This window comes from Drosophila nasuta, chromosome X, assembly GCF_023558535.2.
Source record: "Drosophila nasuta strain 15112-1781.00 chromosome X, ASM2355853v1, whole genome shotgun sequence".
NCBI lineage: Eukaryota > Metazoa > Arthropoda > Insecta > Diptera > Drosophilidae > Drosophila > Drosophila nasuta.
In genome coordinates this window covers 23,172,911-23,199,552 of record NC_083459.1, presented here as the reverse complement: position 1 = coordinate 23,199,552, position 26,642 = coordinate 23,172,911, and the positions used below count along the sequence as shown (strand labels likewise).

At 36.4% G+C, this 26,642-nt stretch overlaps 1 long non-coding RNA gene across 2 annotated transcripts in view; it reads right to left on the bottom strand.

Annotated features, from left to right (window-relative positions):
* LOC132796452 (uncharacterized) overlaps nt 1-26,642 on the bottom strand; it is a 100,072-nt gene that overhangs the window by 47,884 nt on the left and 25,546 nt on the right. The window contains exons 1-2 of one of the 2 annotated variants that reach the window (XR_009633556.1): nt 25,021-25,644; nt 20,669-20,743 (exon numbers count right to left, since the gene is read on the bottom strand). This is a non-coding gene — a long non-coding RNA (uncharacterized LOC132796452). Of the gene's footprint in view, nt 1-20,668; nt 20,744-25,020; nt 25,645-26,642 lie in introns of those variants that run through there. The other variant, XR_009633555.1, reaches the window with a different exon arrangement.

Below are 26,642 nucleotides of genomic sequence, written 5' to 3'. Positions count from 1 at the left end.
GTTATTTTCGTTACTTTGCCCTCAAGCATCGACCAACAAACAGCCACACACACATAAGCACACACGCACACCCACTATACTTGCTTCCTCCCTCTTACACACACACACACACGCACACACAAAGAGAGCGTCGCTGTCAGTTCATGCGTTTTGCTGCTTAATCCGGCGGCACTATCAAGATAGAATGAAGCTAGAGCCAAAGCTCTCCGTCTCCCTCCAACTTCTTTTCCCCTTCTCTCTCTCTCTCTCTCTCTCTCTCTCTCGCTCAACACTTGATCCGCACTTCGTCACGCGTTTTTGGCTTGTGGCTCGTTTTCAATTTCAGGCCATGGGCTCTGCACAAATCCCACATAAGAAATTGTTTTGCAACTTATCTGGCTAACCATTTCCATTTCCCCATTTCCCATTTCATTTCGCGTTCCATTCCTTTCCAATTCGTTTCATTCCGATTCGCATTACATTTCACGGCATGCAACTAATTACTTACAGTCATCGCTCGCTAATTACAATCGACAGACAACAGACCGCAAAAATACAATTAGCCAGCTACGCAAACAAACTTTTCCACTTCTCCTTTTTTTTTTTTGTTGTTGGTTATACGCAAGTTTAGACAAAATGCTATATAAAGAATGTCAGGCAATCGGACTTTCGAACTCTAGAGCATTCATGACAGAAATATTCTCATTTGTCAACTTTCATTTAATACAGCAAATATTTTAAATATTTGTTTGGCATCTTCTATTGAGCAAATTGAATAGGAAAATTCCTTCTGTGTGCACTTATATTCTAAGTTCGGTCTATAAATTTTATAGTTCTGAGATCAAGTTTTCTAGTTATTCATTTCTAATATTGAACAACTTTCATACAAAAAATATAAAAACAACAGAAAAACAAACCAAATCTAACTGGTATTTTACTGGATTATCATTTCTATGTTCCATTTTGCAAAAGCAATGTACCAGCGATGGAAAAATGAATATGCTAAAAAACCGTTATATACATATGTAGTTCAGCTTCTTTAATGAGCACAGCAGTAAGTACGATGTTTTGTTTACATTGCGTTGGAATTTTGAGTTTATTCATAAAGGAAATGAATAAAATTAAATTTAAAATCCTTCATCAACTGCTTACTCAATTTCCTAGTAATCTTATATTTAATATACCATATATATTTAAAGAACTTGCTTTTATGATATATTTATTTCTGTTTATTAAACTAGAAAATTAATGTAACTTTATTGATTAGGAAAATTCAGTGTGCAGCTACATAAGCTAAAATAACTCTCAGCTACATGCTTGCTTCTAAGTTGCTGTCTATAAATTATCTCACACAGATTTAGGAGTAAAATAAGTAAGAAAGCTATAGTCGAGTGTGCTCGACTGTGAGATACTCGCTCCCCATTGTGAATAAAAGCAAAACAGTGTGGTATTAATTTAAAAATATGTCAAATTAATAAACCGCAAAAATACCAAAGGCTATATTTAGTATATTGATATAGTACGACATTGAAAATATACCACAAAGTACTAAATATACCAGATTGCCATCCAGAGAACTAAAATCCTTAGAAAGTTGCTGGTTTTCTCATACAAAAGCACATATTTCTTAATTAAGTTATACATTTGTTATTTAATCGACATTTTCAGGAATCGCAAAATACAATAGTCATTATTCTATGCTTGCTTTTTGTTGATTTGCAGAGGCGGAAGTGGACGGGACAAAATTTTAAAACAAACTTAATCTGCGTGAAAACATAAAAAATGTTTTCGTTTAAAAATTGTATCCCTAATTGTATAGTCTCTGAGATCTAGGTGTTCATACGAACGGACAGACAGACCGACGGATATTCCTATATCGTCTCTGATCAAGAATATATATACTTTATAGGGTCGGAGATGCCTTCTTCTGCCTGTTACAAAACAATTCCTACAGGCAGAAAGTTATAATACCTTTCTGCCCTGTGGGTAGCGGGTATAAAAACAGGCAGACAGACAGGCAGACAGAAGAAGCGAGGTGTGGAGCTACAAAACACAGACTAAGTGCAGTCATAAATAATAATCAAGAGTTGAGTTGAGTTGAGTTGAGTAAACACCGCATGTTCTTATCTAGCTCGCGACTAGTTAACCACTTACTTAAAAATGTTAAATGCCAAGAGCAACAACAGCGCTAATAACAAATCTGGTCATATATCTTCTTTTTTGGGGTGAAAGAGAGGGAAGGAAGAGAGGGAGGGGTGTGTTTGTGTGTGTGTGTGCCCTAAATATGATTGATGACACCTGTCGCGTTACGTAATCGCTGCCATGTGCACATGCTTATGAGCCGTCAACTGTCTGCCCGCAATCCTCGCTCCCCCCAGACCAATATTTTTCCCTCTCTTTTACAGGTGTGTCGAGTGTATTAACACTTTGTTGCCTGCCACACACACACACGTTGCATGTGTCAAGGCACAACTCTTGTTTACGGGGCGAATGTGAAATGTGTTTCACAGGGGAACAAGGTGAATGGATGGAAGGGAGGAAGGACGACAACAGCAGAGCTTAGCGTGATTTAGATAATTATCAGCATATTTTGAATGTCATTATCGAAAGTTGACTCGTCAACAAGCTGTCGCCAAACAGCTTCATCAAAAGGGGCGAGAAATGATACAAATTCTTCACTATGTCTGTCCAAAGGAGGAAAGATTTGAAGTCGACAACTACAAGAACTGGATTCACTTTTCACACTTTTCACATTTTCATATCCAAAATAAGTATTTAGATAAATTTTGCATTCTTGTAGTGTATCGATATACCGAATATAGCATTTGGTATATTTTCAGGTATATTTTAAGCAGAATATTAGTTCCCTATTCGTAATATTTAGATGAATGTTTATACTCGCTCTATCTCTAAATGTTCTAGCATATCAATATACCAAATATAGCTTTTGGTATATTGTAATATTTTTACGGTGTATTATTTTGGTATTCATAATTCAAACTCGGCAACTACAAGAACTGGTTTCCTTTGCACATTTTCATATTCAAACTGAGTATTTCTGTTATATATGTTAAATGTTGTAATATATCAATATACCAAATATAGTATTTTGTCATATTTTATTTCGGTATTCGTAATACTTAGTTGAATGTTTATACTCGTTCTAATTTGTATATTTTATGTTCTACGATATATTTTGTATGTTGAAGTATAGCAATATACCGAATTTAACTTTTGGTATATTTCTATATTTTTGGTGCATTCGGTATTATGAACGATAGTATCACATTTTTGTACTTTTCTTGAAATTCCAAACTCGACTAATGTTTTTTTTTTCATATTTTCGTTTTCGTTTCTTAAAAATGCATAGAATTTTATTCTCAAAATATACGAAAAAATATGACAACTATATCAATATATTGATGTCTATTTAAGACAGTAGAATCTATAAATGAAATAAATTTTTAAACAGTCCTAAGACGAATACGAATAATAGACAAATACATATTTTGAATGCCTACTTTAAGTACAAGTTTAATATAATTTTTAATCAATTTTCCGATGGAAAACAAAAGCATTTAAAATAATCACAAATCTGCAGTAATCAAACATTTCTTACACACATGAGATGCGTCTTAAAGCTAACTACAATTGGAGAACAAACAAATTTGGAAAAAAGATAAGAAAATAAAACAAAATGTTTAAGGCCAGGTTCAAAGACGCTTCAAGTGGAGGTGGACAACAAACAGAATGCCATAGCGATGGAACGCATATTTACGCATTAATCAATAAGGCAAACACAGCAACAAGACAGCGAGGGAGAGAGAGGGGAATAAATGGTGAATGGATAGCGAATAGTATTGAGAGGAGAAAGAGAAGTTTGTGGGGAGGGGAAGGGACAAGACAGGTAGTCAGAGGAGTTTTGGCCTTCGTTGGGCCATTCAAGTGTAAATCGAGTGCGGTTTGTGTGGCGCTAGACATAAAAAACAAGCAAAGCAAGGGGTAGGGGAGGAAGAGGAAGGGAGAGGGGGAGGGGAAGACAAGTGTGTGCAGCAGTGGCAAGTGGCATCAAAGCAAGTTCGAAGTCGAAGTCGAAGACGAAGACGATGTTGAGTACAAGGCGCGTGGCGCCGCAGGACATGCGCCATAATGATATGAGTCACTGACTCCCCTTATCCCTCCCCTCCCTCACTCTATACATATATTCCCCACCCCTCCCGTTCCTTGCTGACAAGGGTGCATAATAATCGCGTCGCAGGCAGCAGCGTTGACGTCCATAAACCAAATCAATTCGCCAGCTTCCACAACATTCACCCTCCTCCCCCTCTCTCTCTCTCTGCTTCCCTCTCCCTCTTCATCTACTTTGTGTATTTCTGCATTTCGATATTTTTTCTGCTTATTTCAGCAAATTGAGCGCCTCGAGGGCGCATCGCCACCAAATGCTATTTGCAATGCTACATGTATATTGACAGGCATATAAATAAATTATTAGCAAAATAAATGTTTAGTCGTTTAGCTAAGGGCAGCAGCAACTCCTCAGACAGCGCCATCTAGCGGGCAGAAGCAAATAGCTCTTGCTTTCGTTCTACGTTACAAGTTGATGAGACACATTCGCTGATTAACATTGCCAATCAGCTTCAGCTACAGCTTCAACTTGAAGCTCTTCCTCACTTTGTCTTTGTCGAAACTTAGACTCTGTCTTCCACTCGGCTAGAAGTTCAAAGCGATTTAGCCAAGTTTCTAGTTCGAGCTGCTGGAAAATATTAACGAAGTAAAGACTTTAAACTCGAGTGAACGTGTTTAAGCTACAATTCAGACAATTATTAGATTTAAGCATTTCAATTTGTTTAACTCCCAACATTGTCTTAAATTTAGAAATATGATGAAATTGCACTTACTACAAATGCAAATTAATGTGTAATAAGTTCGTTTGTTAAGTGGATGCCAACAATTTAAAACTATGGTAAATTAAAAAACTGAAAAAAAATGCACATGATCTAACTTTAGTATTACATTAATATACCAAATAAATATTTCGCTATACTTCAGAATTTTCTTTATGTGATGTGACAGATCATCTGGTAAGCGTTTGGTAATTGCCAAAAATTTTAAGTTCTCGTAAATTTATATATGCCAAAAATGCATTAGGCTATAATTCAGTATTTTAATTTGCTACATTTAAAAGCTAACACCGATTTTTATTCTTTTTGAAAATTTGGTTTAGACGCTAGGTATTCTACACTTTGCTATACTTCCGTATTTTATTTGTTTAGTATATTTAAATGCTAAAACTGAATTTTGTTCTTTTTTAAAAGTAAGTCCAAAACGCTAGTTGCTCTTCATTTCGTTATAATTCAGTATTTTTTCAGTATATTAATTTGGTATATTAAAATGCTAACACTGATTTTTATTCATTTTGAAAATTAGGTCTAAACGCTGGTTATTTTACACTACGCTAAAATTCAGTATTTTTCCGGTATATTAATTCGGTATATTTAAGAGCTAAAACTGAATTTTAGAACTTTTTGAAAATTTGGTTTAAACGCTAATCACATTACACTATTTTAATACTTCAGTATTTTTTCGGTATATTAATTCCGTATATTTAAGTGCATACACTATTTGAAAATTTGGTCTAAAAGTTAAAAGTTAGTTTTCTTACCCTACACCAAAACAGATTTTACAACAACTTTGAATTTTCATCAAGCTATTTATATATGTAATATTTTAAATACTTGAAAATAACTTTTGCTCATTCCTTTATCTGTAATGCAATTTTTCTTTAATATTAAAATTCTTTAGTATTATGCTGAGCGAGTGAGGAAAACAAGTTGACTATTTGAACGACATGTTAAAATCTTTCGTAAACAAAGCTGTCAAAGCTCTACTTAAATGGGGCCATGGTCATGATAGATAGATGCGATGTGAGTATAGCCGAATGGGAGTGAGAAGACTGGACGAAGGGGAAAGGGGAAGAGATTGCAAACGGATTGCATATTTAACAAACAATTTTTGGGCAAACTGATGCATATCACATGAAGTTGATGATGAAGCTGCCGCATCGAATTTGCATGCGCCGCATAACAATGCGAGGGAGAGTTCCCCAAATAAGGGAACGAGAGAGACAGAGAAAGCGGAGTGAGAGGGACAGCGCTAAACGAAGTTTATGCCTGGCAGTTGACTGACTGAAACTTGAATGCTTGACTGGTTGAATGAGCAAAAAGAGAGAGAGGGAGTCGAAGAGAGTCAGTCAGTCAGTCAGTCATTCAGTTACTCAGTTGCTGCTGCTAAACTTGACGACAAAAGTTTTTAACCGAATTAGCATCTTGCCAGACAGTTTCCGCTCCAGAAATATGTGGCAGCTACAGCAGCAGCAAGAGATGGAGATGGAGATAGAGAAGCTGAGCTTGCTCCAATGCCAATTGGATTTCCATATGTATTGTTATTGTCACTGGCTAGCTACCATATATTTCCTACATCTCTCTCTTTCACTGGCCATTTGTTTGTTGTTTTAATTAGAAAACTTGCCAAAATGCCGAATGCCGACTGTCGACTGCCGGAATTAATGCATTTGCAAACGGGTGGAAGAAGCGGAAGTATTCATAGAGAAGGGGAACAACACTGGGAGCCATAAAAATGCGTCCGACCAGCAAATTGGCAACGATTCGACTTCGTTTTATCTATGCGACTCGCGCGTGCCAAATATCGCCATTCATTTGCAGTTCTCTCTCCCTCTCCCTCTCTCTCTCTCTCACTTACTCCTTCCTCTCTTTTCTCATCCTCTCTGATTTGCGTGTCTCTTGCCGCACATATTTAATTGCAAGTTTCAAGTGCGACAAGGGCCATCTTTTATTTTGGGCTGGACCATAATTAATGAGCCCATCATAAATCTAACAGCAAGTGAGCTGCCAGTTAAGCCAGCGCTTCCCATCCCTTTCTTTCCCCACTATCTCCCCTCTCTCTCTCTCTCTCTCTCTCTCTCTCTCTTCCGTTCTACCGTTTTCGCCGTGGGGTATATTCGCTAAACAATCATTTTGGACTTTCCGAGACACCTTTCTTAAAGAAGTTCACACTAAAAAGTAAAATAACTAAGAAAACTATAGTTGACTATGCTCAACTGTGAGATACCCGCTATCTACATTTTCAATAAAACATACCGTAAATATACTAAAAAACTACCATATACCGAATGCTATATTTGGTATATCGATCGCTACCTGCATTTTCAATAAAACCGTATACTAAAAATATACCAAATATATACTAAAGAACTAACATATACCGAATGCTATATTTTGTATATCGATATCGTACTATATTCAAAATATACTATATATATTCTATATACGTACAAAATATACTAGATTGACAGTCAAAACAATTTAGACTCGATTGCAGTATGCGTAATTTGCCAAAAACAAAAGTATTTCTTGAATAACTTGCACATTTTGTAGCCTATCAAAAACAAATTTTCAGGAATTAAAAAGACTGTAGTTATTATTATACGTAGTGGGTAGTGGGCGTGGAAAAACTTGAAACAAACAAAACTTGAAATATCAGAAAACCTACATTATTAATTTGAAGTCTGAAGTTCTATGCACTATTTTCATACAAACACGTTGAGCTAAATTTAGAGTATTCAGCAGTCTAATACAGTTTTGTGAAAACTCATTCTGCAAGCGACTTGCACTTGCCACTTCATTGTGCCGACAGTGTCAAAAGGGTCAGTGTTGTAATGAGCATTGTTAGAGCTGACGCCTTCCCTACTTTGTCTATCTCTCTTCTCTACTTCTCCTTGGGGTTCTGACAAAGTATTATTGTCTAGAAGCAATATTAGTTGCTTTGGTTGACAATTTGGTATATTCTTTAATCGGTGGTATATTATGAATGTTAATATTTTAGTATTTTTCTACAGCTTTATTCAAAAAACGGTATACTTCGAACTCTATGGTATACTTTGAAGGTAATTGTATTGAAGGTAATTGATATACCTTCGGTATATTTTAGTATTTTTCTTTAGCTTTATTGAAAATGGGATTATTCAGTACTCTATGGTATATTGTGAATATAATAGTATATTTAGAAACTTTTGTTATATTGTAGTATTTTTCTTTACGTTTATTTTGAAGGTAATAATATATCGATATACCATTGGTATATTTTAATCTACAGTCTACTCTAGTTTGAATATTAGATTTGGTTGGTAATAAGTATATCGATATACTTTACGTATATTTTAGTAGCTTCATTAAAAATGGGTACTTCTATGCTCTATGGTATATTTGAAACGTAATAGTATATCGGCATATCCTTGGTATATTGTTATATTTTTCTATTGCTTTATTGAACTCGACTCGACTGTAGTTTTCTTGTTAGCAGCGAGTGCTTGACAGTCGAGCATACTCGTTTGGCATTTTTTTCTGTGTTTGCCGCGGCGTCAAACACTTTTGCTTTTAATTACCGAGCAAAGAGCACACGAAATTAATGTGTGCTGTCATGTTTGTTCGCCAACAATGAAGTAAGAAAAAGCAGCAACTACACTAAAGAGACAACTCGAACAACAACAAAAACAAAAAAAAAAAAGAATGCTGCGCACTTGGCCAAATGACAAATGTTGGACACTCGCCTCCTATATGAAGTGGCAGTTTATTAAGTTGCCCCTGCAGGAGGCAAGAGCGAGAGGCAACCCTAAAATGCTTTACACTTTATTAAAATCAAACTTAATGCGCAGGCAAATTAATTTTGTTGACCAAACAAACATTTAATCTAGTGCGATTTGTTGCTGAGGGTAAAGACAGCTGTCAGAGCAGAGGACAAAGGACAAAGGACAAACGAGAAACGGCAAAGGACAATGCAAGGCAGAGAAAGGACTCACCTTGTGATTATGGAAAGTACTTGTATTATTTTAATAAAGCAAAAATGTCGAGTGTGACATTTCACCTTTACCACACGCTTTTTCTTTTTCGTTTTCTTTTCCGCATTCTCTTTTCTTTCCTATTTAGTTTTGTTTTTTGCAAACTTGGAATTCCACATTTTTCTGTTTTTTTTGACTGAGGTCCTGCACTTTGATGAGGGTCACCGGCCAAGCAACTGACTGTTTGCTTAGGTTTCTGTCTCCGACTCCAACTCCAACTCCAACTCTGACGCTGATTTTGATTCGCGTTTTCGGTTTCAGTTTCAGTTTCAGTTTAGTCAAGTTTTAGCGTCTTAAAGGACGAATGGTGAATGGTGAATGGTGAATGGAAAATGGCAAATGGAAAATGGGAAAAAGCAAAAGCATTTCATTAAAAACTTCCAGGCTATTAAGCAAAACTTTGTGCAGCATTTGCCAAACTGTGTGATAAGTATCTGAACAAAATGCAAAGCTGCCAAAGGACGTCGACGATGACGATGACGGCGATGACGACTCGCAGGACTCAACTGAGCATTGTGCAAGAGAGAGGGGGAGAGGAGAGAAGAACGACGTCGACAGCTGATGAAAATCGCGCGCGTTCAACAACAAATCACAATTTTCGCCGCAAATTGCTGTCGGTGGAAAGAAGTTCAAACATTTTGGCCAAAGACGCCAAACGGAAATGGGGCCAAAGGGGAAGGGGAAAGAGGAAAGGAGTCGGGCAAGAGGAAACAACAATTGAATTGCAGTTGCTATCCGTGCCGTGCCTGGCGTGACAAGAGCTCCAAGAAGTGGCAGCTCAGCTCAGCTCAGCTCAGAGAACTCACAACGACGCAGACAGAGAAGGAGGAGGGAAAGGAAATGGCTGCCGCCTTGCAACCTCTCGCTTGTTGCAGTCGCGTCAACTGCGTGCGTCAAGCTGTGGCAACAACACAAATGCACAAAGCAAACCAAAGCTGTGGCTAACCAATGCTTTGATATTGTATTTCGCACATCGAGAATAAACGATAAACCAAATAAACAGAGAGATCGATAGAGGAATTACAGAGCATTGCTTTCTCACAATGTTGCAACTCAAGTTGAAGTGATCTATGTGGTATTTGAAAAAGGAAATAATCATCTTAAGCTTAAATAATCAGGTGGTGTCATATCATTGAAGAGTAGCTGGTAGAGTAAAGGAAGTATTTGTGTGCTGAGATCAAGGACTAACTGAGGAAGATCTATAAGAAAATAAGTAAGAAAGCTTCAGTGAAGTGTGCTCGACTGTGAGATACTCACTAACCATTGTAAATGAAAGCAAAACAGTGCGGTATTTATTTTAAAATATACCAAATTGTCAAACCACAAATATACTAATAATATATCAAAGGCTACATTTGGTATATTGATATAGTACACACACAAAATATACCATAAAGTGCAAAATATTTCAGAATGACCTAACCAAGACCCCGGCATTAATTTTTAAATATACCAAATTAATATACCACAGAAATACTAAAATACACCAATGGCTATATTTGGTACATCGATACAGTACTACACTCAAAACATACCATATTGGTCTAATTAAAACTTTGGTGTTTTCAATTATACCAAATTAATATACCGCAAAAATACTACACATATATCAAAGGCTATATTTGGTATATTGATAGAGCACAACATTTGAAATAGAGTGCAAAATACTTAAAATATTCCAAAGATTATATAAATAAATAGTTAGTTAGTTACCACGGATTATATTTGGTATATTTTAAGTATTTTGAAGTATAAGAGTAAAATATAAAAAATAAAATATATCAAATTGTCAGGCAAGGCAACTAAGATGTCATACAAAAGTATTTCTTTTATAATTTCTTAAATTGTTAAATGATCTGCGTGTCCTGTCGAAGAATTATAATACTACTCACAAATGCCAATGTCTTGCTTGCATATAAGTCAAAAAGTTTTGCTAAATCCAACGAATAAAAACGAATCAACTCTTTTACCATTATCTATCTTGGAATTGAACTTCGCGACTTCATCTTTGACTATTATTTGTATTTGTGTTTGAATTTGTTGTATAAATTTGGGGGCAATTTGCAGAAGCCACTAGAGCGTCGCTTGGCTAATGTAGCACATGATTTATAATATTTCCAATGACAGCAATTTCCCCGACGCGACGTCTGCCTTTGCCTCTCTCCCTCTTCCTTTTTCTTGCTCTTTCTCCTTTTTGCCGAAGGGATTTTTCAATATTTTTTATGCGTGTTTTTTTTTTGCAACTTTCACCAAAAACTTTTGCGTTTGTATTGGCCCCGTTTTGCCCTCGTCTCTGTGGCAGTAAATATATGCTAAATAGGCTTTTTGACATTCTACCTGTCGGTCTCCCTCCTCTCTCCCTTTCTTTCCATCTTTCTCTGTCTGTCCCGCTGCCCAAGCGATGCCTTCGCTGAATCTGCTGCTTCCTTTCATATATCCTGGCATATCCAGTTACATTTCATTAAATTTTATTTTTACGTGCTGTCTGCTTGGCTCTCGGCATTCCTCTCTCGTTCCCCCACAATTTCTCCACATTCTCTGTTGGTGTGCGTGTCCTTAAGCGGAAACTTCGACAGGAAACACCTGATTCGTAAAATATTGAAAAACTTTTTTTTTCTTCCCGTTTTGCGGCGTTGCTGTTCCAGTTGTTGTTGCCCTGTCGAGATCTTTTGGGCAGCTGGGAAAAATTCTGCCCCATTGTGTCTGTCTGTCTGTTGTCTGTCTTGGAGTGCGCTACCCGAGCGAGTCTTGTCGAAAATCTCAATAAGTCTGACACCAAAGGGATCCTACCTCAAGCGCTAAGCCGCGTTCAGCTAGCGAATCGAGTGGCAACTTAAAAGCTTGCAAAGAAAGCTAGCTATAAAGCTGAGATTTAAGTGTTTAAACGCTTAAGCTTAAAACAATTAAGTGCAAAGCTACAAAGCTTCTTCTAATATATTCAAATAGTCAACTATTTTTCTAGAATATAAAGCCTTTTTTAGCTAAATATTGTAATAGCTCTTAAATGAAAACTAACTATAACTCAAAGCTGAGATTTAAGTGCTTAAGCGATTGAATTTAATCAGCTTAAAAGCATGTTTGTAATGATTAAGTGCAAAGGAACAAAGCTTCTTCCAATACATTTATATAGTAGTAACCAATTTTCTAGTACAGAAAGCTTCCTATAATCAACTGTTGTACAAGCTTTCAAAGGAAAGCTACTTGTTTAAAAGCTTATTGTGTTATTAAAGCTTTGTTTATCCTTATTTAATATAAACTTTGTGTGGGTATTAATGATTAATCCTTAGCTGGCTCTCTTTTTCATATTGTAATTAACTTTAGAACAAAAGAGAAAAAACTTGAAGTGAAGAGCAGCTTAGCAACGACCCTGACCTAATAGACAAGCTCGATTTCCATCTTTATTCGCATCACTCAAGCTTCTTCCTTCACTCTGCTCCCAGTTTATTTACATTTTGAATGCGTGTTTTTCTTTTGCATGTCAAGCTGTGGCTGCTGTTGTTATTGTTGTTGTTGTTGCTGATATTTTGAGCCGATATGAAATTATTGCAAAATAAATGCAAATTGAATTTCTCATGCATAATTTGTTTAGAAGTTTTACAACACCCCAAAAATGATGCCGAGTCCCTCTTCGAATCCTCGACCTCCTTTGAACTTTGATGTATTACATGTATTTATTTCTTTTTTTGTGTTTTTTGTTTGCTTTTGTTTCTTCCGTTGGTTTCTCTGGTTGCTCTACGCAAGTTTATAGAAATGTGCTTTGAATTTTAATGTGTTCGCCAAATGATGCGTGCGATAATCGAATGGAAATTCGAAAATGAAAACAACCAGATGACAAGAATAACCGAAATGGCAAAACAAAAAGAAAAAAACTTACAGAAACTGACAAAACACGTTATTAGAGAACTTTCAAAAGGTGCAATGTCGTAAATGGGAGACGTATGAGAAATTTACTTAACAAGAGCGAGAAAATGAAATCGCCACAGAAATGTGTTTAAGGAATGAGAAGCTAAAGTAACGAATAAAAGAAACGGGTGTTGAGTAAAAGGAACTACTTCTAATAAGTAACGAATGACAGGCAACGAGTGATAAGTAACGAGCAACAAGAGGCAAATGATAAGTAGTGAATATAGCGAGTAAGGTAGGGCGAGTAACAAGTTGCAAGTAATGCGTGAAAAGTAACGAGTACCAAGTAACGGGTGTTGAGTAATATACTGCAAGTGATCCATAAAAGTGATGCCAAACGATGAACTTTTAATGACTAAGGAACGACGGGGTAACGAGTGGCAAGTAAAGAGGAGCGTGTGATGAGTGGTGAATTTTGCGAGTAAGGTAGGCCGAGTTGCAAGTAATGCGTGAAAAGAAACGAGTACCAAGAACCAGAAATATGTAACTATTGACATGTGAGGCGCTATATAATATAGAGTAACGAGTGGCATAGAATGAGAGGCGAGCAACGAGTAACGCCTAACGAGTGGTGAATAACAAGTGCAAACTAACTGTGTGTTGTCTAATGACTGACAAATTATGAGTGGAGAATGAATTGTATAATCAAACAATGAAGTGAAATGCTCGAAGAATGACAAAAGTTAAACAAAGAGAAACTGAGAGAGACGAGGTAAGAGAGTAACTAGTAGAGACTTAAAAATAAACTTCATCAAACCAAGGCTTGCAAGGATAATACGTCAATTGAATTGTTGGCTATTTAAGGATGTTTAGTGGATTCGACTAGGAGCTAGCTAGCTTGGCATTTGAATAGCTGAATGCATTTAGGAGTCGTGTATCTATTTCACTTATTGCTGATGTGTTGTGAGAACGGACATGGCTAGGAAAGAGCCTTGCCACACGTGTGTGCCACACTATCTTGACGGGGGCAGTGCTCGTATTTCCACACGTTTCTCATATTTATTTTGATTAATGTCCACTTATCCACTTGCCACGAACAATTTCAATCGTCCACGCGAATTCGTCGTCGCTCAAGGGGCCTCGACTGCAGCACGTGCCACGTGCAACCACCAGGCTCCACACCCCCCGCGTGATGCCCGCGCCGAAAAAAGTATGTTGTCTGTGTTTTCACAGTCCACAGTTGGCCAGGACAAGAATTGATGTGGCGCACACTTTTCAGGACCTTTGCACCTGAGAGCAAAGCAGCACCCACATCGTCTTCCTTCTCTCTCTCGCTCTTTTCTCTTTCTCTTTCCATCCAAGCATCCTTAAGTCCAGCTGCCCCTCTTTGCTGCCTGTCTATCTCATCCGGCTGTCCTGCAGTCCTGATTCCTGTTATCGTCCTTGGGCCTCGGCATCAGTTGCACTCGTGTTGCGTACGTGTTCGCACTTGGCTCGCACGTGACTACTAAAGCGAAATTTATTGAATATTTGCCATTGGCTATTTGATTTCTTATTAACGTTGCCCCCACATACACACACACACCCAAAACCACAACTAGCCAACTAGCCTTCGCTTTAATCCCTGCCTCATTTATGCTAATTTAAAGCCAGAGCACAGAACATTAGCTCATAACTACAAATATGCGACTAATAAATACCCAAAAAAATGTTGCTTCCATAAATAAGCTAATAATTATAAGATGGTCTCTTCTCTGAAGTTCTTAAATTATGTTTATATGGAATTTTCACTTGTTAAACCATTCCAATTATTCTCAGTTCTAAATATATAAGAAGAAAAATCAATTATAGAATCAAAAGTACTATTCTTATACAGTACTTTTACGCCAATGAAAAAAGTGATATACTGAATTTTAGAAAATATTGAATATATGAAATATACAGAGTATTATTTATATACTGAATATAATAAAAATACTATATATGAAAAATATACTGAATATAAGAATATACTCAGCATAGAAAATATACTAAATATAAGTAATATACTACATATAAGAAATATGCTGAATCTAAGAAATGTACTGAAAATAAATAATATACTGAAAATAACAAATTGTATATTTTTTTGTATATTATATTTTCATTTCCACAATATTAATATCTTAAAATCAAGTGCTCTACAAATAGCAAATGAAATAATACTTTTCGTCTCGTCGAAGCAACTCTTCTTGGAATTTTTAACAGAGGGCAGCGAAAAACCAAAAGCACTCGTTGAAACACAGCTACTTACATAATTAAATAGAACGCGGTCATAATATAAAGCGATTCTCTTGCACTCTTTTGCATCTCTCTCTATCTCTCTCTCTCTCGCTTGTTCCCCTCCACAATCTGTGCTCTACACGTCCTCATAATGGACTGTGACTGTTCCGGCAAGCATTTGGCATTTATGTGTCCTCATCCTCATCCTCATTCACGTCCTCGTCATATGCGGCTTTTCTGGCTGCGATGGCGACCTTTAGGCCACAGTCAAACGCCCCAAAACACACACACACACACATACATGCCCATGCACTTGAGGGCGGGAACACGCCCCCTAATCCACTTTCGTTGTACGAGCGGGGCTAAAGTGCAAAGTTAAACAAGTTGAAATGCAATGTACTTGAGATTACTGAACTATGGAATGCGTTGCATGCTACGTGCAACAACAGCCGCATAAATTCTGCTTTTACTCGTTGCTGCAATTGTTGCAAAACTGCACTTGAAATTGCATATTAATAAATGCGAATAGTGTTTAACTTAAGCTCCTTTTTGGCACTCGTTACTTACTCGATGCGAGCCAAGATGAGCACAATAAGATTTGTCTAATAGAAGTGTTTATGAAGTGGGCTCGTTACTTTGCTGTATGTAGGCTTAGGTCTAGGCACTCGTTACTTTGCACTCTCTCCGCCGACTCGTTGTGTAAGCTGAAAGCTTAAACGAGACTAGACACAAGCATATTCGTTGAATGTGCTGCATAAAAGCCACTTGCACAAAACTAAGTAGTGTGTGTGAGTTTGTGTGGGAAGCTAGTTCAGATTTCGCTACATACATTTTCATGTTTTTATGCGGTCAACGAAAATGTTTTCACAGCGCAGACGACAGCAACGACAGTTCCGTGTTTTCATCTCTTTCGTGGAACTGGGTTAATGTGGCAACTACAGCAACAACTACAATAACGACAGCGACAATGATAACATAACCACAGCAAATTTATCCTCCTCTTTCTACTTCTACTTCTACTCTTAGTGTGTTTACTTTTACTTCTACTTTTATTTCCACTTTAGCTTATAGTTAAACTTCTACTTTAGGTTCTACCTTGTCTTTTACTTTAACTTCTATGTTAGTTTATCTTCCAGTTTAACTTCTCTATCGTCTTTTACTTTTACTCTATTAGCAACTTTTTCTTCTAGCTTATCCTTAACTTTTCTTTCCTACTTTTTTCCTCATCATCTTCAACACAAACTTTTAGTTTAACTTTTACTTTAATCTCTTTGTATTTTTTTAATTAAACTCCTAGTTAGTCTTCCATTTATACTCGTTCATTGTCTTTTACTTTAACTTCAATTTCAACATTCCTTCTAGCTTATTGTTAACTTTATTATTTACTTTTACGTCCAACTTTGTATTCAATATAAACTTTTAGCTCAAATTTTTATTTATATATTTCTAATCTTTTCTTCAACTCGCAGTGTAGGGTCTAATTTATCTTTTACTTTATTTTTTGTTTTATAATATAATTTTACTTCTAACCTAATTTTAACTTTTTGTTTTAGCTCACCCTAAGCTTTATCATCTACTTTTACTTTTACTTCTTCTCGAACAGAAACTTTTAGTTTAACTTTAAATTTTACTTTAATCTTTTCTTTTACTTCAACGCGTAGTTTAACTTCTAGTTTATCTTTTACTTTAACTTCTACCTTATATTCTACTTTTACATTTACTTCTACTCTAATTACTACTTTAAACTCTTCCACATTATATTTTGCATAAACTTTTAGTTTAATTTCTATGTTAAGTTCCAGTTTAACCTCTACGTTATCTCCTTCTTTTATTTTATATTTTACTTTTTTCTTTTAATTTTTCTACTTCATCTTTGGGATTAACTTTTAGTTTAACTTCTACGCTAAGCTCTACTTACCTTTTACTTCCTCAGTTTAATTTTAACTTTATTTTCTACTTTTGCTTCTTTTATAGTTTTTTTTTGCTATTTTAAATGTTTACATATTTTACAATTTCTATCATTAGCTTTTATTTCTAGTATAACTTTCAATTTCAGTTTGTTCTTATATGTATAGTTACTCAGTTCAACTTCTACTTATATGCTACTTATACTTGTAGCCAGACTAATAAAGAGAGATATGTGGCTGCTCATTGCTGGCTGGCTACTTTTGGCATTTGATGTGTTAATCATGCGTGAAATTAATTCGTTCCACAATGTCTCATTAGTCTGCATTAAGTGAAGCGCCCCAACTGGGCAACGGAGGCAGAGAACAGGACACAAACGAGACCAGCACAGAGCAGCAACAACAACAACGACAACGAGTCTTGGACAAGGACATGCGATAGGTCACAGCTCATATATTATTAACTTAATCCCATCGCTGTTCATTTGCCATTGGTCTGCAGCTCATTGGCGGCTCTCGGCGCGCTCAAGTGCTTAAAATTAAATAATTAATTAAACTTCAGGCGTAGCGATAAGATACAAACATGTGCACAGAGAGCAGCATCAGCATCAGCAGCAGTAGCAAAGGAATAAGGACGAGGCGAGATGTATCTGCATCACAATGCGAGTCACATCTGCGCTTAGCAGTTCATGAATAACGTATTAACTTTTACTTTAGCCACTGTTTTCCCCCGTTCTCACAGTTTCCTCCAAGGGGGAATTTACGTGATTAGACGTGTGGCGAACTCTGCTGCTTTAGTTGCGACTGTTCAATCAAAGTCAATCAGCAGCAGTCAGTGCGAATAGAAGAAGAGAGAAAACAGTTGGCGTGTTATAACAGTCAGCTTGTGATTGTGCTAGCTGACAGTGCTGTAGCAATCAACAATTAAGTGACACCAATGAAAGTTGATCCGTAGCAGTCAGCGAGACGAAACAAGTCACCCCAACTTTCATAGCAGTCAGCTTGTGCTGCTTAGCTGACAGTGCTGTAGCAATCAGCCTTTAAATGCCAATAATCGAATGGGAGGTGAGAGGAGGCAGTTCGCGTGTTATAGCAGTCAACCTTTGCTGCTTAGCTGACAGTGCTGTAGCAACCAGCATTGATGCGACACCAATCAAAGCCAATAAGCAGCAGTTAGTGCGAAAATGTGACGAGACGAGTTAGTCCGAATGCCATAGCAGTCAGTCTGCGCTAGACTACCCGACAGTGCCGTAGCAATCAGCATGCAGGCAACAGCAAGCTCATTGATCGATAACGAAAATAGGCAACAGACGTAGACGTAGACGTGTGGCATGCAGCAAAGGCAAGTATGCGAGTTGGTTGGTTAGTCGGTTGGTTGTGCCTAGTGCACATAGCAATTATGAGGTTGCTGCTGCAAATGCTGTTGCAGGTCACGTAACGCAAATAATGAACTTGCAACCGGCCACGTTCAAACTGAACATGAGGGGCAGACCGCAGTTTTGTTTGTCTATCGAGGCAACACTAACAGCAACAGCAACAGCTGAGGTCCCCAACCTAGACATTGACTTTGCAAAAGGCAACCAGAGTTCCTATTGCTCCTTCTGCCAAGTCGATGTGAAATGATTACAGCTTACTGATTACTGCTGATTACCAGTCAGAAGTCGAGGCAACGGATGCAAATTAAACTGAGACAACCGATTGATGAGGAAACAACCCATTTTATGACTATTATTAAGCGGAATTCGATATTTTTACTTTATCTGCTTTTCAGTATTTATAATACTATTATATTGGTTAATTCTTAACTAAACTTATAAGCGAAACCTTTGAATATAATTTATTTCAAAGAAAAATCTTCAAAAAAAAAAAATGAGTCACTCATTTTCACTTCATTTCTCGCAGTGTATGGAAAGCGAGCGCTTTTGTTGTCACAGCTGCGTAAATTTGTACAGTTCAAAGTAAATAGAAATCTTCAAATTCCAAACAATAAATAACACGAATTGAATATTTGCATATTTATACAACGCCTGTTTTTTTTTGCTCAACAAAATTATTGGAGAGCTATAATCACAATTCGCGATGACAACGCTAATAAAACATCAAAAGAAATATGAAATTCTACAACTAAATGCATAAATTTACGTTGAACTTTGATAAACGTTAAAGTTTAATGTGCAATCGAAAAAACTGTCAATTAGTTGATCAAAAAGTGCGCTTATCAATCAGTCAATCAGTCAGTCAATCGGACAGACAGCAGACAGCTGTTATTTGTCTGTTGTCTGGTTTTATGAGGTCATTGATTGACCAATTATATGAACGAATTATTAATTTTGTCCTTCGTCTCAGTCTCTTTCCTGACCATCTCTAATGTGGCTTTTATTAACCATAATTCAGTAAAATTGTTTGCTTGTGTGCGTCATGTGAATTTCGATCAACAAATTAACCCAAATGAACCGACCGCATTATTTGCGTGTGGATTGTTTGAATTGCACTGTGAATAGTCTCCTGAATATGCTGTGAATAAGCAGCGATTCTATTCGAATAGAGCAATTGCCCAAATCGAATGCTTAATTAATAGATTAAAACCGAATAATGTTGTGTTGTTGCCCCTCTCCCTAAAACAAACCTTGTAACCTGGCACCAGTCACCAAATCTCACACACACACACACACACACTTGCACACACACCGCAACGGATATTTAATTGAAACATAAACAAGTAAGAAAGCTACAGTCGAGTGTACTCGACTGTGAGATACCCGCTACCCATTTTGAATAAAAGAAATATATTTTGCGGTATTTTCTCAAAATATACCAAATATACTGCAAAAATACTAAAAATATACCGAATGGTATATTTGGTATATCGACATAGTACCGTATTCAAAATATACCATAGACGGCACAATATACCAGATTGTCAGCCAAAGCAACTAAGACCCCTAGTAAGTGGGCGTTTTTGCCCATACAAAAGTATTTCTTTAATAACTTCGACAATTTTTATCTGATCGCAACCAAATTTTCAGAAATCATAAATACTATAGTTATTATTGTATACACCAAAATTCGGAACTCTAGCTTAAAAATTACGCTTGTTATTCGATTTTTTTGATTTGCGGGGGCGGAAGTGGGCGTGGCAAAAATTTGAAACAAACTTGATCTGCGTGCAAACATAACAAATGCTGTCGAAAAAAAATTATAGCTCTATCTCTTATAGTCTCTGAGATCCAGTGTTTCATACGGACAGACGGACAGACACACAGACATACAGACACACAGACACACAGACACACAGACACACAGACGGACAGACGGACATGGCTAGATCGTCTCGGCTATTGATGCTGATCAAGAATATATATACTTTATAGGGTCGGAGATGCCTCCTTCTACCTGTTACATACATTTCCTGCCGGCACAAAGTTATAATACCCTTCTACCCTATGGGTAGCGGGTATAATAATAATTTTCCAATTGCTGCAATTTTCGATTCGATTCGATTCAATTCAAATCAAATCAAAGCCAACAAACAACAGCACTCCGTATAGAAATATAATTATTATGTGCGAGGGCCGCTTGTAGCAATCAGCTTTCAGTTGACTCTAATCAAAATGAATCATCATTACTCAGTGCGAAAAGGAGATAGTTTGTGTGTTATAGCAGTGAGCTTATACTGCCTATCTGTCAGTTATGTAGCAATCAGCTTTCAAGTGACGTTTCTTATATAAAATAACTAAATAATACAAAAATAAAAATATTGACTTACCTTAAGTTAATATTTCCTGATTTTAAAGTCAAGTTTCGCTTAGGTTTTAGTTGCATTTAAGAATCATCAGTTTAGCTGAAATTATATAAGAAAAGTTCATATTATTAATATTGTTGTGCATTTTATTATTACAAATTTATATTACTGAAAGAATTAGTGCTCTAAAATTAATTTTTAAGCAAACTGATCTATAAAATTTAAATTTCAATCCATTTTTGTAATACAGTGTCATCAGAAAGTATTTTATTTACTACTAAAAATCTTGAGGACTTGAACAACTAACTGGAGTGAGTCTTTGCTCTGCAAATCTCTTGAACAACCCTCGCCGCAATGGCAACGACTCATTAATATGAGCCCTGAGAACCGTTGCGTCGAATGTTCTGCTGCGACTCGTAATAATAACCCAAAATATATCCGACGAGGAGCGAGGAGGGAGTAAACTTTGCTTTGCTTAGCCTCAGTTGCCATTCAAGTGTCTCGATGCCTCGTTAAATGCAATTTTGCTGAAGGTTTCCCCTCCTCTTTTCTCCCTTTTCTCTCTCGCTCTCTATTCATAATATATCCCGGTGTGGCTGTTGTTGTTGTCTGTGTGCCTATCTGTTTGTCTATTTGTTTGTATTTGTTTATTTGTTTGTCTGTTTGTGTGTGTTTCCCTTTAAGCTGCCTGCTGATTACCATATAAATATTTTATGTCTTTTGCCACACTCAAACCGCTTGCTCGACAGTTGATTACATTATTAAATGTGATTTTAATGACTTTTATGTTATTTATGCGCATTAGTCGACAGACGACGATAATATCGTTTCAACTTTCGAGTTCGAGTTCAAGTTCCTTTGCAGATAGCAATCAGCTTTTGTGCGGCAATGCAGTGCAGTGCAAGTGCGCGCATAGCAATCAGCTTATGCAAGCGCTTAACTAATGCAAATCAGACGCATAACGTCGGATGCAGGGAGAAGAGGAGAAGAGGAGAACTGAACACATTCGTGCATGTCGATTGCCTCCGCTGGAAATACCAAAGAGAGAGATAGATAGAAAGAGAGAGAGCAGAGCAGAGCAACGAGCTCGCGCCAATAAATATGCAATGGCAAATGCACAAGGGTCGCATGGGAAAGGGGGGGAGAAAGTAGGAGGGAGGTTGTCTGCATGACAAAATTGTGCATTAGTAATGCGACAAGCCAAAAACATCCATTGATACATGTATCTGCGTACAACACATAAATAAAATCCAACGGCAGCAGCATCAGAAACGAGCGCAAAGCAAACACAAATATTATTATGATTATTGCGTAGCGGTTTTTCTTTTTTTGCATTTTTTAATATACCCTAGAATATTTTTGAGAGTGCAACTTGCAATGTGATAAAAGCAATGAAATGAGATTAATATTACTTAAAGAATTGTGAAATTAACTACAACTAGTAAAGTAATGACTAAAAGAATTATGAAATGAAATAGTAAAATGCCTAAATAAAAATGATATTTTATGAAACTTAATATGTCCTAATGATAAGAATATGAGGATTGGCCTGAATGAGTTTTCTCTAAAATAGTATTGCATTGTACTTAATAAAAAATAAAAAGCTAAGAAACTGTTTGCATTATAATTTTGAAACAAAATGATAAACATTATTTAAAGATTTATGTAATTAAATAAAATAGTAAATTGCATTAATATAAATGCTAATTTAAGTAACTTTATAGGAAATTATTATGGGGTTTGCTTTCTCTCTAAAATGTTACAGTACATAAACTGTAAGTACTTAATAAATCAAAAGAAAGTAAAAAACTAACTTACAAAAATTATTTGAACCCATTAATTTTGAAACAGTCTTTTTTTATGAGAATTACTAGCAAAATAGCCATAATAGTGATACAATGAAAAATAAAAAGAAAATTACTTAATGCAATTTAAAATAAAATAATATACATATTTTAGATTAATTTGCAATCATTATTGCAGAGCAAGTGTGAGAAAGAAAGCAGCAAACAAAAGTATAAATAAGTGATTTCAAGAAATAAATTAAAGAAATATTTTAATAAAATTAAAAAAAAAAGTGTTATTAAAATCAGTGGTTACAAGCTATAAAATAAAGAAATATTTTACGAAATTAAAAAAAAAATATAATATATTATTTGAGCTATTTTAAGATTTAAGCAATATTATTGCTAGGCAAAAGTAAGAATAATTATTATACAATATAATTACATTCAAAGATTTTAATGAGCTGACTTTGCAATTAATACTAAATATCGTTTTGTTGTTTTTTATGTATTGAGATTATCTTGTATTATTATATATAATATTAAAATTATTGCATATTGTAATTATTATACTTTATTATTTAGTATATATGTTATCATATTATTATAAGTATTGCACATTCAAATTATTATTACAGGGTATTCGCTAGCTGGAGAGTGTTACTTTTATGCTGATTTGTCGCTGTTTGGCTGATAAATTCATGAAGATAAACAACGCACATTGCGGTTGTACAACTCTGGTTTGGGGTCGAAGTTAGCAGGAGAGGAGTGGGGAGGGGGGAAGCGAGATGGCCCGCAGCACAAATCAATTGGATTAGAAAATTGTCAGCGAAAGCAGCACAGAGAGAGAAGTTTTTTTTTTTTGGATATATTGAAGCTTACAATTTGATAAATTATGGATAAAAGCGACGACACAACACAACAGCAACGAATTGAATAAATATTTATGAAACTAATGAAATGATATCACAGAGCTCCTCCTCCTCCTCCTCCTTCGTCTTCTTCTTGTCTGCTTCTTGCTCTACGTCTGCTTGTATCGCATGTGTTAACATGTTAATGCCAAGGGCGAAGGAGTGGGAGGGAGGGAGAGAGAAAGCGAAAACGAAAGCCAAGGAGAACAGACAGACGCACCTTAAAGAGCAAGATGAAGAATATGAGGACAACGCTGATTATGATGATGATGATGATATTTCATATACTAGAAAAACCTTTTAGAATGTTAATGACTTATGAGAGTCCCGAAAATGTCTTGAGGGAAGAAGAAGCAGCAGCAGCAGCAGCAACTGGAGAGCTCAAGAAGTGGAGAACTGCTGAAGAAATGTTAGTAATGGCCTCATAAATGGCAGAGCTCGTAGCATTTTATTGCTGTTGAGCGTCATTAAAACATGACAAGGCACAAAATGTTTGCCAGCGTAAGAGCGAAAGAGAGACAGAGAGAGAGAGAGAGAGAGAGAGAGAGAGGGTTAAGTTGTTGTCTGCGTGTTGTTGCGGCCAAACAAAAAAACACAACAACAAAAAAAGGGTTAAACAAATGAAAGAAAAGGAAAACATACATAAAAAAAATGATGCCAAAACTCAGCTGAAACTTTTGTGATAATTAAAATGTCTGCACAAACAATTGGACCGACCAAAAGATACCCTATATGAAAGACAAAAAAGAAGAATATAAAATAAACACTAAGATTTAAAATTAGCTACTACTAAATGCAAAAATATTTCGCACATTACTGAATAATGATTAATTTGACTTTGTTTAAGGCCTGAAGAAATTTCATGTTGGTCGCTTAAACAGTTTCCGAGTTACTTGAGGTCATTGCCACGATTCCAGGGTATATTAAACAAGGCAGACAGATGAACAAGCTAAAGGAGGGAGTTAGGCAGTTGCCTCGATATTATGAGCATAACATGATAATAATGTAATGGAATAATGAAATGTTTTCGTCTTATACGTTTCTCTTTTCATTTCGCTTCGTTTCGTTTTCTCCTTCCTTTAGCCGTGTTTTTTTATGACTTATTGGAATTGGAAACGTATCGAATTTTTCCTGTAATTTCTTTAGTGGTTGTTCCCCTCTTCTGTGCGCTGAGCTTTCCTCCTGAGGGGCCACTTAAAGCGCTTTAATTAATTAATTTGTGGCGTTTTAATGTCTGCCCATCACGCAAGAAGTTACGCCCCGAAAATCACGACACGACTAAAAGGCAAAAGCCAATCGAATCCTTTAACCGATTCCAAGCATGACGAGCAGTCGACGAAGTGGGAGTCAGGAGCGGGGGGAGAGATGATTATATCTATAAATTTAGTCATTAAGTTGAACAATGGCTGGTGAAAGGGAAAAACTGAGATTGCAAAGCGAACATGAAGAACTATTTGTTGACGATAGATAGCGACGAACTTGGAATGGGAGAAGTGTTGGAAGAGTCGAATTAATAAATGGCAATTAATTCTAGTTTTAATCAGGCTAAAATCTAAGCTCCTAAACTGTTGGATATTAAAGCATTTCGCGTCTTAATTAGTAACGCTTTCTAAATAGTCAACTGCTGGTCAACAAAAAAAAAACAAAAGCAATAATCGTACGTATTTCCTATTTTACTTACACTCGCACTTATGCGTGTGCTAGAAGATATCAGCTGCAGCATGCAAAAAAAATAAAACACAAACACTTCTCTTTCGTGGCTTACATGTGCATATACATATTTTGCTTCTGACACACACGCACTTTTAGGCACAGCAAAAAAAAAAAAACACAAACACTTGCACTTCTTTCTTAGCATTAGCTTCGCTTCACACATACACACACACGGGCGAGCTACTGCACCAAGCAGCATAGAGAGGGGAATTGGGGAGAGAGCTTGACGAAATATTTTCACTTTTCACCTTAACCTTACTTTTGCAAATTTTCACTCGAAAAAAAATTAAAATAATGCACTGAACTATTGTAAATTGCATTTATTTGCAACTCATTAGTTAATTTAAGCTTCTGCGCATATTATTTAACAATAGAAACAGGCTTTCCTCCATTTTCATCTTGCATCTTGCTTGCATTTAACTGCATGCACAACTTCGACACTTTACTTAGCAAAAAATTAAAACAAAGAATATTGATTAAATAAATACACTTTCAATTACACACAGCACAAGTAAAACACACAAACGATATTTAATTAGCCGATCATTATGTTAATTAATAATTGAAATGCGCTTTGTTCACGTTCACTGACCGCTTGCCATTGTCCCATTACACAAACTGCTAAAATTGAAGAGCGCACAATTTGCGCTCTCTTTTTCGATTTGCTCTCGGCTGATCCCCTCTCTCTCGGCAGCACCCACAACACCTTTACAAGGCACACGAAATGCTTTGCTCCAAAACCCGATTGCTCTCTTCAAAAGCCGATCGCTATTAACGAAGTCGTCAATTGTGTAATGCAAAGCACGCACATAGAAACAGACAGCGTGGCGACGGCAGACAGAAAAGCAAACCTACATACATACGAACATACCATACATATACATATGTATCTTCTCACCCCTTCGCACTAATCAAGCCTACTAAAACAACAAATACATTAGATGACAGCCAAAGCCCGCTTAAATTTGCGACGTATAAAATTGAAACCCGATTGCTCTCCTCAAAAGCCGATCGCCTCTAACGAAGTCGTCAAATCATCAACGCACACACATAGAAACAGACAGTCTTTGGCGACAACAGAAAAGCACACCTGCATCTTCTCAACTCTTCGCACAAATCAAGCAACCCGATTGCTGTATTCAGAAGCCCATCGGCACTAACGAAATTGTCAATTATGTATGTATGTAGAACTATGCTGTCACATTGTAACAGACAGAAAGTAGACGGCGACGGCAGACAGAAAATAGAACCTGCATCTTCTTAACTCTTCATACTAATCAAGCAACAACGCACACACATAGAAACAGACAGACGGAGAAGCAAAGCTGCATCTTCTCAACTCTTCACACTAGTCAAGCGATATTCCCTGCTAAAACAACAAATGCAAATATAGGCGAAAAGTACCAAGTACCAAATGTGCTGCCTGCAAAATGTCCCACATTTTATGCGAGTGTACCAAATGTACCAAAATTGAAAGCAATGCTATGATAGAATGTCCCAATTGAAAGCATTGCTGGAATGTACCAATGAGTGAAGAGAGTTAAACCCTGTGGCGCTTATCCGCTATCGAAATCCTAGCTCACGTGCTGA